The 11764-nt window shown below is 43.9% G+C and overlaps 2 long non-coding RNA genes across 2 annotated transcripts; both read right to left on the reverse strand.

Annotated features, from left to right (window-relative positions):
• Positions 1-1691: 1691 nt before the first annotated feature.
• LOC123167384 (uncharacterized) lies at positions 1692-2635 on the reverse strand. The gene is made up of 3 exons (XR_006483914.1): positions 2509-2635; positions 2360-2410; positions 1692-2254 (listed from the first exon to the last, which is right to left on the reverse strand). It is a non-coding gene; the product is annotated as an uncharacterized lncRNA (long non-coding RNA).
• Positions 2636-2797: 162 nt separating this feature from the next.
• Positions 2798-3569, reverse strand: LOC123167385 (uncharacterized). Its single transcript, XR_006483915.1, has 3 exons — positions 3536-3569; positions 2884-3124; positions 2798-2817 (listed from the first exon to the last, which is right to left on the reverse strand). It is a non-coding gene; the product is annotated as an uncharacterized lncRNA (long non-coding RNA).
• Positions 3570-11764: the final 8195 nt, after the last annotated feature.

Raw genomic sequence — 11764 nt, forward strand, 5'->3', positions numbered from 1 at the left:
TGACTTTCGAGCTGCAGATCCAACGGCCGCGCGGCGACCGGCCCAACTTTCGGCCGGTCGACCGGCGCCTATCAGTCGCCATTTTTTTCTAAACATTGCATGAGAGCTCATAGTTCCACTTGTACAAACACTCCTACCTCGGGATTAAAATCACCCATATAAAAGAATAACCTAACACACAATTTATTATCCTAACAAAATAATTTATTGCTCTATCACTAAGTCTCTAACAAGGTCAAAGAACGCTCTAGTTACACCAAGGACATCTACACAGCTCATCTTGGCCCTCCCTTCTCCCTAGCACTTAATCCATTCTTTGGATGTCAGTGTGTTTGTGCCACAACAAAGGGTTGGATTTCTATTATGCATATAAAATGTTTATAAGAAGAAAGCTTTATCAAATATTATATGTGGTTGTTTGATCTATTAAGCAGGCCCCATTAGACCTAACAGAAGAACATACGTGCACAGACCAAAATGATCACCTCTGGTTCATCCAGTGCACCTCCATTGCAGTCTGAAATTCAACAATTCACCTATTTTTGTCAGGCTGTAAAAATGATAGCATGCTAATAAGATAATCTCGAGGAAATTACTGCAACACAACAGAGGTCAAGATTTGTAGTAAATTTTACGGTAATCAAGCCATATGGCGAGAATTGTCGACTTTGATCACTTCATTTCCATTTGGAGTATCACTACATCCGGCAATGGCGATAAACAATAGTTGATGAAATGCATATCACTGAACAAGACAAAAAATCACTTGCGTTAATCTGGCTAATCTTTAACTGGCTGTTGGTTTTCTTATGTTCTGGTTTACAAAGTGCAGTCAAAAATGCACGTGTGCTGAGAAGTTAAAGTTACTCTTTTGATATTCCCAAAAGAATGATATTATATTGTATCATAATTTTAACTGTCTATTCGAATTAAGGAATCATGCGCAGAACAACACCAACAAAACTATAAGCAAAGATGAAGTTTCTATTACAAAAAAGACATCAAGTATTACATAAGTCTTCCAATGAAGAAAATAAAACAGTCTAGCAGAAGGTACGACCTATGAATCAAGGAGATGTTGTTAACAATAATGGAAAAGAAAAAATAAATGGTATCAACTCAAACTAAACCAGTTCTCAGGAATAACACATGTCACTTCCATGGTGGAAAGTGTATTTTGTAAAATAGAAAAAAGGGAATATATTGAAATAGACACTTGTGATCTAGGAAGGAGGAGAATGTAATGTAAAACTAAACCTGCAACAATTTGCATCACATTTATAAGACATGGTGTACCAAAGGGAGTAGAAAATTAATGCAAATAGTATTTTTCAGTATTCTTTTGATTAAATTAAAGTTCCAGAAGTTGCCCTTAGTGATGCTTGCAATGAATAAGAGTATACCCCGAAATTTGCATTCACTTCAAAGCAAGGGGGAAATATCACTTCTAAATTAACTGATTGCTACAGAATAAAGTTACTATAGCTCTTAACAAATTTTAGTAAATCAGAAGCCACTTCTTCTATTCAGTAGAACGAATGTAAGTTTCAATTGTAACCCATATCAACTGTCCGCGCACTTAAAATCCCAGGTAAAAAGTTACAGTGTGAACATAGTACGCAAAATATAAAATCATGAAACCACTTCGAAATATATAAATGAAGCCAAATTCTAGGATTAGATTACCACTATGCAGATTGTATTTTTGCTACTGATTTCCATTTAATTGTGCTCCAAGATGAGTGCCAACATGCATGAAAACGTGCAAGCAGTTTAGTGTACAATTTCTAAGGAACACATCTTACAACTCCTTTTGGTCTCAAGTTTAGCATTGCTAAGTGTTGTCAGAGCACTAAAACCAGGCTAGAGATACCAAATAGCAGAAAGGGCCAACAAAAGTTAGCTGACCCAGGTTGCCACCCCACATGTGGTGAACCCGATTCAACCCCTTGAGCCCAGCAGTCCTCACGGTCATCTCAAACCAGTAGACTGCTCGGCGCATGGAAGCAGGGCAGTCGGCCAGCACGACTCCGTCATCATGGCCGTGGTTGTTGACGCCAAGGTACTGTACGGACAACTTGTCAATGAACACGCAAAAGGACTGAGCTATTAGCATTGTCAAGCTCGGATAGCGTGGGCTCCAAGTACAACAATGTTGCGGCAGCCGCTGTCGCCAAGCTCATCGTGTCCACCGTCGTCGTCACTGGCACCGATTTTAACGTCGCCTCTTTCTGGTACCCCACCTCTCGCCAATCTAACATATGGCAAATAAACCATCAGAATAAAGTAACAAGGAAACAGAGATTTTTATGTTCCTCCAGCACAAAACACGGTACAAGCCGCCGAGCGAGTTCATCACCTTCATGCTCTTCCCCAAGTTAAACTTATTCTGGTGTTTTCCTGCTTGGTACTGCCATCAACATAACCAAAATATGATAGACTCAGTAGTAAATATAATTGATGTTCACAGCAGCAACAGGTGAAAACATAATCAAATGAAATGCTTACAGCAGAAGCAGGAACATTCGGCGTCTTGTAGGCTCCGTGCGCCGGGACCAAGAGTATAAATAATTTTACACATACAACGAGCTTCCACAATAAAAAGCAGACTTGAGTGATTTCTACACAACATATACATGAGATTACGACAATAAGTAAACATCAAAAACACAATACTATAAATCTACATTCATAAATTCAGTGCTATATATAAGTATTCATCTAGGTAAAAATAAACATCAAACCATAATACCTTTATGCCGCCATAGCCCTACCTGCTCCTCCCATAGCACTACAACCACCCGTCGTCCTTTACGCCTACATTCATAAATTCACTGCTATAAGTATTCATCTAGGTAAAAAGCAAACATCAAACCATAATACCTTTATGCCGCCACATGCCAGATTTCCACAGGCAACCTCCTCCGTCTACCGGCTCCGCCCATAGCCCTACCACCACCCGTCGTCCTTTACGCCACCAGACGTATGTTCCCACTTGCCAGTCCCTGCCATAGTTACCGGATTCGTAGTCCACTGATTCGGGTTTGGGATTTGCGATTCGGTAGTGCCTACGAATCGAGTTCGGTGGGGTGAATTCGATGAGCAGTTCGTGAATTCGATGATTCTGATTCGTGAATGGTTTTTTCACAAAGAAAAGAAGTTAGTTCTCCAAAAAAGACAGAAGAAAGTTGAATAGTTAAAAGCAGGGAATGAACTTGGAAAATGCCAATGCATTGTTGACTCTTCGTCCATAGAAAGCTCTTCATCAGCACTCAAAATCAATGGCACAAATATCAAAATCTGATTAGAAGATGAATGGAAGGAAAGTTCCCACCACAAATTTCGATTGGAGGCCCACATGACGTACTGATTAGTCTCATCCAAATCAAATTAATTATTCTAAAAAAATCCAAACAAGACCTATGGTCTTCTGAAGGAAGCCCGAGCTATTCCCAAACTCCAGCCCGTGCATTCTCCAAATCCCAGAGCTCCTAAATCCAGACCGCCAACAGAGTACAGAGATACAGCGGTTTACCAGTGACCGAGGTGCTGTGCGCGCGGAAAAGAAGGTGATGCTTTGTAACGCCCCGAGACCGACGCTCCAGACGCCTGCCATGCTTTGCGTGACCGCCGTGTGTTTTATTTGTTTGTTGCATTCATCATCGCATCATCCGCATTGCATCGGCACTCGTTGTCGTCATTGTTTTTAAAACTTGCATTCGTTCGTAGTTGCCGCGTTCCCCCCTTGTCTTCGTTGACCGTTCCGAGACCAACCGTGTTTTCGGTTCCCTCTTGTCAAACCAACTAACCTCTCTCGTCAGCCCGCGATCCCCTCCCGCGCGTCCGAAAGTTGTCCCGTACCCGACCCGGTTTGTTGTCACCGTTGGGTCCGGATCATCCCCTAACATCTACAAAACATCTCCATTTCTTATTTAGACTTTCCTGGCCTATCTATTCTCGACTATCGGATTTGATCGGATGATCCAACTCCCCTCTTTTCCCATATATATAGTCTACTCCTAGTCCATTTTGGACCAAACCCTATTTTCTAGGGATCCTCCTCCCGCCGCCACTCTCTCTGGTTCCCCTCGGGATCACCAGCGAACCAACCAGCGCCTTCCCCTGGTCTCCTCCTCGTTTTCACCATCGACCCAGTCCCCCAGCACCGCCACCTCTCCCTCGGGATCCCTCCCGATCCCCTCGAATCCACCAACCAAAACGCCACCACCCACTCCAGATCGAGAGGAGCTCGATCTCGACCTCTCTCCCGACCAGTGCCTCCCCTCGCGTCCGGCCCATGTCGGAGCTCGTCGTCGCCGGCCACCCAAACAGCAATTGCGGCGCCGCCGCATCAGGCCAGCTCCTCGCGCCCTGCTTCCCTTCCATCTCTTGATGTTCGTCTTCCCCTGCTCTTTCTCATATCTCTCTCTCTCTCTGTTTATGAGCACAGGAGGTGTGGAGCATCGCGTCGTCGTCCTCGGTCGTTGCCGCCCGCCGTTATTCTTCACCGGATCCGGCATCCCCGGCCCCTGATCCGCTCCTTCTCCGCCCTCCCGTGGAGCCCTGTCGCGCCAGGTCCCACCAGTGCATCGCCAGCCGCCGTCCCCTGCCTCACCATCCCCTACCGCGGCCTCTGCTTCCCTGCTCCAAACCGAACGCCTTGCCGCCCTGGCAAGCATGGCCTCGCCTTCGCGCCTCCGACGACTGGCCTCGTCGTCGCCGGCAACCCCAGGCAGGCCCCGTCGCGCCCTGCCATCTCCCTCGCCGTCTCTTTCTTCTTCACTTCCCCGTTTTCTTCTCTGAATTCCCTCTGTCGTCGTTCTTCAGGCAACAGCCGACGCCGTGGACGCTAACCGCCAAGCCGTCGCCTTCCACCACCGCCATGGCCACGGATCCAGCCGGTTCCCGCGGTCCCTCGCCCCGCCAAGTCCCTCTGCTGCTCCCTGCTTCGCGCCGCTGCCTCCCCTGCGTCCAGAGGAGGACGAACGCCTCCGCGCCCTGCTTCTTGTTCTGTCCAGGAACGAGCGACGTACTGCGCCTGTTGACCTGGCCTCGTCCCTGCCCAGCAAGCGCCAAGGCCCAGCTCGCCCTCCATCTCCTCGCGGCCCAGATCCGCCAGCCCAAGCCGGCCAGTTTTGGTCCAATGTGAGCAGCCCCCTCTCCTGTGCACTGTTGGCCCAGCAAGTTTCGGCCCGTGTAGGTTTTTTTCCAGATCTGCGATTTTAGCAATTATCCTAGGATTTCCGTTTTGTAGAAAAGTCCCTAGTCTTCATGCATTTAATAACTCCACAACCGTGCATCGGATTAAAATGTTTTATATATGAAAAGTGCTTAGAATTTTATCTAATTTCATAATATGTCACTCTCATCCATGTTTAAAATTTTTAAAATGCTGTTTGTTTAAATTTGCATAAATGCCATGTTAAAATGATTTATTTCATAACTAATTAACCGTAACTCGGAATTTAATAAACTTTATATGTAAATGGGGTAGAAAAATGCATAGATTAACATGGTGCACTTTATTTTGCTCTTTAACAACATTAAAATTGCGTTTATGGCAGAACAGTACCAAATCTAAAATATGGACATGAGGATTTTCCGGAATTGTTGTTGTTTGTTTCCGGCCTCATTTAACTTGCTTAAATAGTTAGTTTACTTATGCTTCACCTCTTGCCATGTTTAATAATATTTAATATTGTTGGGTACATAAACGAGAGAGAACTAGATAATTGATGTGGTGTTTCTTCAATATGCAACTCGTTGCATATTGAGCTCCATTTAATTTGTATTATTGTTTGTTGCACTTTGCCATGCCATGCATATTTAAACCGGACATGCATCATAATTGTTGGTGCATCATGCCATGTGTATGTGTTGGTTGTTTAGTATGTTGTGTGTTTCTTTCCGGGTTGCTTCTCTCGTTAGCTTCGGTTTTGTTCCGGAGTTGTGAGGATTCGTTCGACTACGTTCGTTTGTCTTCTTCATGGACTCGTTCTTCTTCCTTGCGGAATCTCAGGCAAGATGACCATACCCTCGAAATCACTTCTATCTTTGCTTGCTAGTTGTTCGCTCTATTGCTATGCTGCGCTACCTATTCACTTGCTCTTCAAGCCTCGCAAATTGCCATGAACCTCTAACCTTTGTCACCCTTCCTAGCAAACCGTTGTTTGGCTATGTTACCGCTTTGCTCAGCCCCTCTTATAGCGTTGCTAGCTGCAGGTGAAGGTGAAGATTGATCCATGTTGGATTATGTTTTTGTTGGGATATCATTATATCTCTTATATTATTAATGCATCTATATACTTGGTAAAGGGTGGAAGGCTCGGCCTTATGCCTGGTGTTTTGTTCCACTCTTGCCGCCCTAGTTTTCGTCATACCGGTGTTATGTTCCTTGATTTTGCGTCCCTTACGCGGTTGGGTGATTTATGGGACCCCCTTGACAGTTCGCTTTGAATAAAACTCTTCTAGCAAGGCCCAACCTTGGTTTTACATTTGCCTCACCTAGCTTTTTTCCCTTGGGAGTCGCGCTCCCGAGGGTCATCTTATTTTACCCCCCGAGGCCGGTGCTCCTCGGAGTGTTGGTCCAAACTAGAGCCACTTGCAGCGCCACCTCGGGGAAACTTGAGGGCTGGTTTTAGTTGTACGTAGTGTTCATCCGGTGTGTCCTGAGAACGAGGTACGTGCGACTCCTATCGGGATTGTCGACACATCGGGCGGTTTTGCTGGACTTGTTTTACCATTGTCGAAATGTCTTGTAACCAGGATTCCGAGACTGATCGGGTCTTTCCGGGAGAAGGAATATCCTTCGTTGACCGTGAGAGCTTATAATGGGCTAAGTTGGGACACCCCTGCAGGGTATAAACTTTCGAGAGCCGTGCCCGCGGTTATGTGGCAGATGGGAATTTGTTAATATCCGGTTGTAGAGAACTTGACACTTGACTTAATTAAAACGCATCAACCGCGTGTGTAGCCGTGATGGTCTCTTCTCGGCGGAGTCCGGGAAGTGAACACGGTTTCTGGGTTATGTTTGACGTAAGTAGGAGTTCAGGATCACTTCTTGATCATTACTAGTGGACGACCGTTCCGTTGTTTCTCTTCTCGCTCTTATTTGCGTATGTTAGCCACCATATATGCTTAGTGCTTGCTGCAGCTCCAGCTCACTACCCTTTCCTTCCTATAAGCTTAAATAGTCTTGATCTCGCGGGTGTGAGATTGCTGAGTCCTCGTGACTCACAGATACTTCCAAACAGTTGCAGGTGCCGATGATACCAGTGCAGGTGACGCAACTGAGCTTAAGTGGGAGCTCGATGAAGATCTTGTTCGTTGTGTTGTTTCTTTTCATGTTGATCAGTAGTGGAGCCCAGTTGGGACGATCGGGGATCTAGCAGTTGAGTTGTCTTCTTTTATTTTGGTTCCGTAGTCAGACCTATGTGTGTATCTTGAATGATGTATCTTTTATTTATGTATTGTGTGAAGTGGCGATTGTAAGCCAACTCTTTATCCCATTCTTGTTCATTACATGGGATTGTGTGAAGATGACCCTTCTTGCGACAAAACCACAATGCGGTTATGCCTCTAAGTCGTGCCTCGACACGTGGGAGATATAGCCGCATCGTGGGCGTTATAAGTTGGTAATCAGAGCCATCCCCGACTTAGGAGCCCCCTGCTTGATCGAATCGCTGGCGTTGTTGAGTCTAGAACAAAATGTTTTGAGTCTTAGGATTATATATATCGGAGAGTAGGATTCTTTTTACTCCTCAGTCCCTTCGTCGCTCTGGTGAGGCCTCCTGACGTAGAAGTTTTGACTTTTCTCTCCTCAAATTTCACTAAAAAAAATTTTAGGATCATGCGGGTATCTTGGAATCGTTCCGATGGTTTTGTGACGAGAACATTGTTCTTGGTGCCTCCTGACATTTAGGGGTTGTGGCAGTGTCCCGGGGAGTTGAGCTCCGAGGTGTTGTCGTCACAATTTTATCGTTGCAGTTCTGGAATACCTGAGTTTCGCCAACATCGAAATCTGTTTTATGCAGTTGTTGGTGAGATCACCTCGACGCCACCCAGTACTGGGGCGGGAGTTCGGGAGTATTGCCATAACTCGTATAACGGATGCTTTTCGAAGGTTGAGGTAAATGATTTCCGAAGGTTTATTGGTTATGTGTTGAAGGATGGATACAGCTGGATCTAGGTATTGTTAGTTTGGGTGATATATTTTGTGTCCATGTATCCCCAACACCTGATTGCATAACCAGAAAGTTTCGGGAGTTTATAAGTGGGAATTCAAGTATCTCTTAGGATATCTTTCCGACAGATGCATGATATGAGATTGGGGTTCGACGTCTAGTGGTCCGCCTTTCCACGGTTGGTTTTACAGTGGTCTCGTAGTGTCTTAAAGAGTCCTTGGCTATGTCGACTCGGGGACGCTTCGCATGTCATGTGCACTGCCTTGTACATGATGGTGCTGTACGATCGAGCCCGTGTGGGCCCCACCACGAAAAATCAGACGAAATCTCTATCATATGTTTGTTCCGGCTTATTCTGCAAGCCAATCCTTTGTTTTTGTTTTATTTGTGGTGTTCGAGTTGCTTCGAAGTCAAATGTTGAATCCATACCTTTCCTAAACGGTGTTCTCATATTGCTATGTGAATACTAATCCTTCTTGATCATCGAGGTCGTCATGTTAATTCTTTTCCAACCGGCGTGTTTCTCTTTTAGTGGATCCGATCATTTTCAACATCCGCAAGATCAATTCTAAGCTTTTTCTCAACGGTGTTCATTTCATCCAACCCAAGTTGCCTTTGTTTTTCCCGCCCTCCCACCCTTTTCTTTAAGGACTCAGATTTCTCAATCATGTATCCTTTTATTGATGCGAAGTCTCTTCATTCTTTTCTTTCAATGTTCTTATCCGGTGATTTCCCATGAAGATACTAATGAAGCTTCAAGTTTATCATTCTTCCTTCTTTTTCTTCTTCCGGTGAATTCAATTCAAGCTTTCTAGATCATATCTTTTCCTCGTTTCAAATGCTTTCTCATGCCGGTGTATCTCTTAATCATTCACCTCTCGCTTTCCATGTGTTCCGGAGTGTTGAAGATATCTCATTCAAGTCATTTAATTCAACCGGTGCAATCACCTTTTTCAAGTAATCTTTTCAACGGTGTTTCTTTTGAGTGGGCCCTAACCCACATGTCTTTTTCCAGGATCTTACCTGACTCTTCTAATTTTTCTGGAGTTATTCTCAAATTCATTTCAAAGTTTGACGTGAGAGTGAGTTATCATCAGTCAAATGTCTTTCTCCAAGATCTTTCAAATTCTTTCCATTGTTGGTTCAACATTTCTAAATTTTCTTTCCGGAGTTCCTCAACAATTCATGGTGGTGTTTCTCATCGTCATTCTCAACATTTGAAGACCGAAGAAGAATTTCTCTGGTATCTTATACACTCTCTTGAAGATTCATAGTTCTAGCTTATGCCATCCTCTCATAATTGTTTTCGATTGTGAGAATTCTTCTCATACCCATCCGGAGCAATTCATGAGTCTTTTCAGCTTGATTCTCCGAAGGCCATCATTTCAGAAGATTTATTCGTTCTCAACATTCAACTCTCGTTCTCCAAATCTTACCGGTGAATCGTTCAACTATCCTCTAGTCAGCTCTTGATCTCTGCGTTCACTTGTATCTAAATTTTTTCAAGTATCTTCGTTCATTTTCTAATTCTTCCCGGTGTTTCTTTATCTTTTCTTCATTCATTTTCAATTCTTACGGTGGCTCGTTCAAGAGTTCTCTTACTTGGTTATCATATAAATTTATTCGTTGTTTCAATCCTACCGGTGATTCGTTGAAGACTTTTCTCAAGTTTGAGCAATATCTATCTTAATCCTTTCTACGAGAATAAGTAGTATGCAAAAATCCGTTGCTTGTCATCAATCTAAATTGGTGAAGGATACGCATAACGTAATTCTTATTATTGTTTCATCCAAGTGGTCTAGTTTCTTCTTTCCAGAGTTGTTCATCATGTCATTTTCTTGGTTCGAGACGCTTCATTTTGCTTTTCCGGAGTTCCAAGTTTTCCGCATTATCTCATCGCGAAGCTCCATCTAAATCATCGCAAGGCTTCACCTTGTGTTCTCAACTACTCTTTCTTTTATCATCCTTTCATTACCGGAGTTCTTCACGGAGGCTCTACATGGTGGTTCGTCAAGGATTCTTTTCATTCTTCAATTGTTCTTCAAGATTTCTCTTGGAGTCAAGATCCGTCAAGCTATACCCTAAAATAAACATGGTGCTCAACACATGTGTTGTTTTGAGGAGTTCAAGCATTCTTCATCTTGCATTCCAAAGTGCAATTCTTTCTCTCTTATCTTTTTGAGGTGGTGTTATGCCATTCTTGACAATTTGAGTTCGCGTTTCATGATTCACATGTTGTCAAGAATGAGATATTTTAAATCGACCAATCTCTTTGTTGGATTTATCTTGTGTCATGTTTCACCTAAAGCCTTCCCTAAGGAATGTTGCTATTATGGTGCTTATCAATGATCCAAGTTTTCTCCTATCCTCTTGGTGAAAGAAGTTTTTTTTCATCGCCTTGGTGCTCTCACTCAAACCAATGGCTTCCTTTAGTGGCCGTTTGTCACCTCATAATTTTGAGATGTGTTCCATAAGCCCACTACAAGCTTGTTCTTTTCGTTGTTGATTTCCCAACAACTCCGTTATTACCTTCTTGGAAGGATGCTTTCCAAGCTCATTTGTGGCGGAAGTTGTCATTTTCTTCTCCATTCTTTATCCCAATGATCTATCTTCTATTTTTTTTTCTTTCGGAGGCATGGTGATGTTGCTCCCTTCGCTCATCATCTCGAATTGTGAGGATCGTGTTCTTTTCTTACTTATCCATTTAACCGGAGTGTCGTGCTTTCATTCGAGTTCTCTCATCTTATCAAGTTTCGTCTCCTTCCTCAACCGGAGTGCTGTCTGAAATCTTTCTTACCCCTTGTGCCATTCTTTCGTGAATTACGGAGGAAGTGTGTTGTTAAATTCATCAAGTATCCTCCCATCTTGTCAAGATCATGTTTAATTCCTTCCATTTACAGTCGGAGTGCTGCCCAAATTATATCATTCTCATTCCTTCTTTATATTGTTTTAACCGGAGTGTTGTCGTAATTGTTCCTTATCGTTCCTTGTACATCTTGTTGCAACCAGAGTGCTTGCATGTACTTCTTGTCCATCGTAACCATTTTTGTTTGTCTTTCAACCTACAAGGTTCTCGTAATGTGCCTTGTTTCTCTTTCCTAACGGGGTGTTTTCAACTTTGTTCATCTTCGTTGTATTATTTTCTCGAAATTGTTCAACTTCCAAGGTTCTTTGGTTTCACTCGTTTGTCAAGAAGAAATTTGTTTTACCTCTTCCCCTTCCGTTTCTCTCTGGTGCCATCCTTAGATCTCGGGACGAGATCCTCTCGTAGTGGTGGAGTGTTGTAACGCCCCGAGACCGACGCTCCAGACGCCTGCCATGTTTTGCGTGACCGCCGTGTGTTTTATTTGTTTGTTGCATTCATCATCGCATCATCCGCATTGCATCGGCACTCGTTGTCGTCATTGTTTTTAAAACTTGCATTCGTTCGTAGTTGCCGCGTTCCCCCCTTGTCTTCGTTGACCGTTCCGAGACCAACCGTGTTTTCGGTTCCCTCTTGTCAAACCAACTAACCTCTCTCGTCAGCCCGCGATCCCCTCCTGCGCGTCCGAAAGTTGTCCCGTACCCGACCCGGTTTGTTG

The sequence above is a fragment of the Triticum aestivum genome, chromosome 7D (assembly GCF_018294505.1).
Source record: "Triticum aestivum cultivar Chinese Spring chromosome 7D, IWGSC CS RefSeq v2.1, whole genome shotgun sequence".
In the NCBI taxonomy this organism is placed as follows: Eukaryota; Viridiplantae; Streptophyta; class Magnoliopsida; order Poales; family Poaceae; genus Triticum; species Triticum aestivum.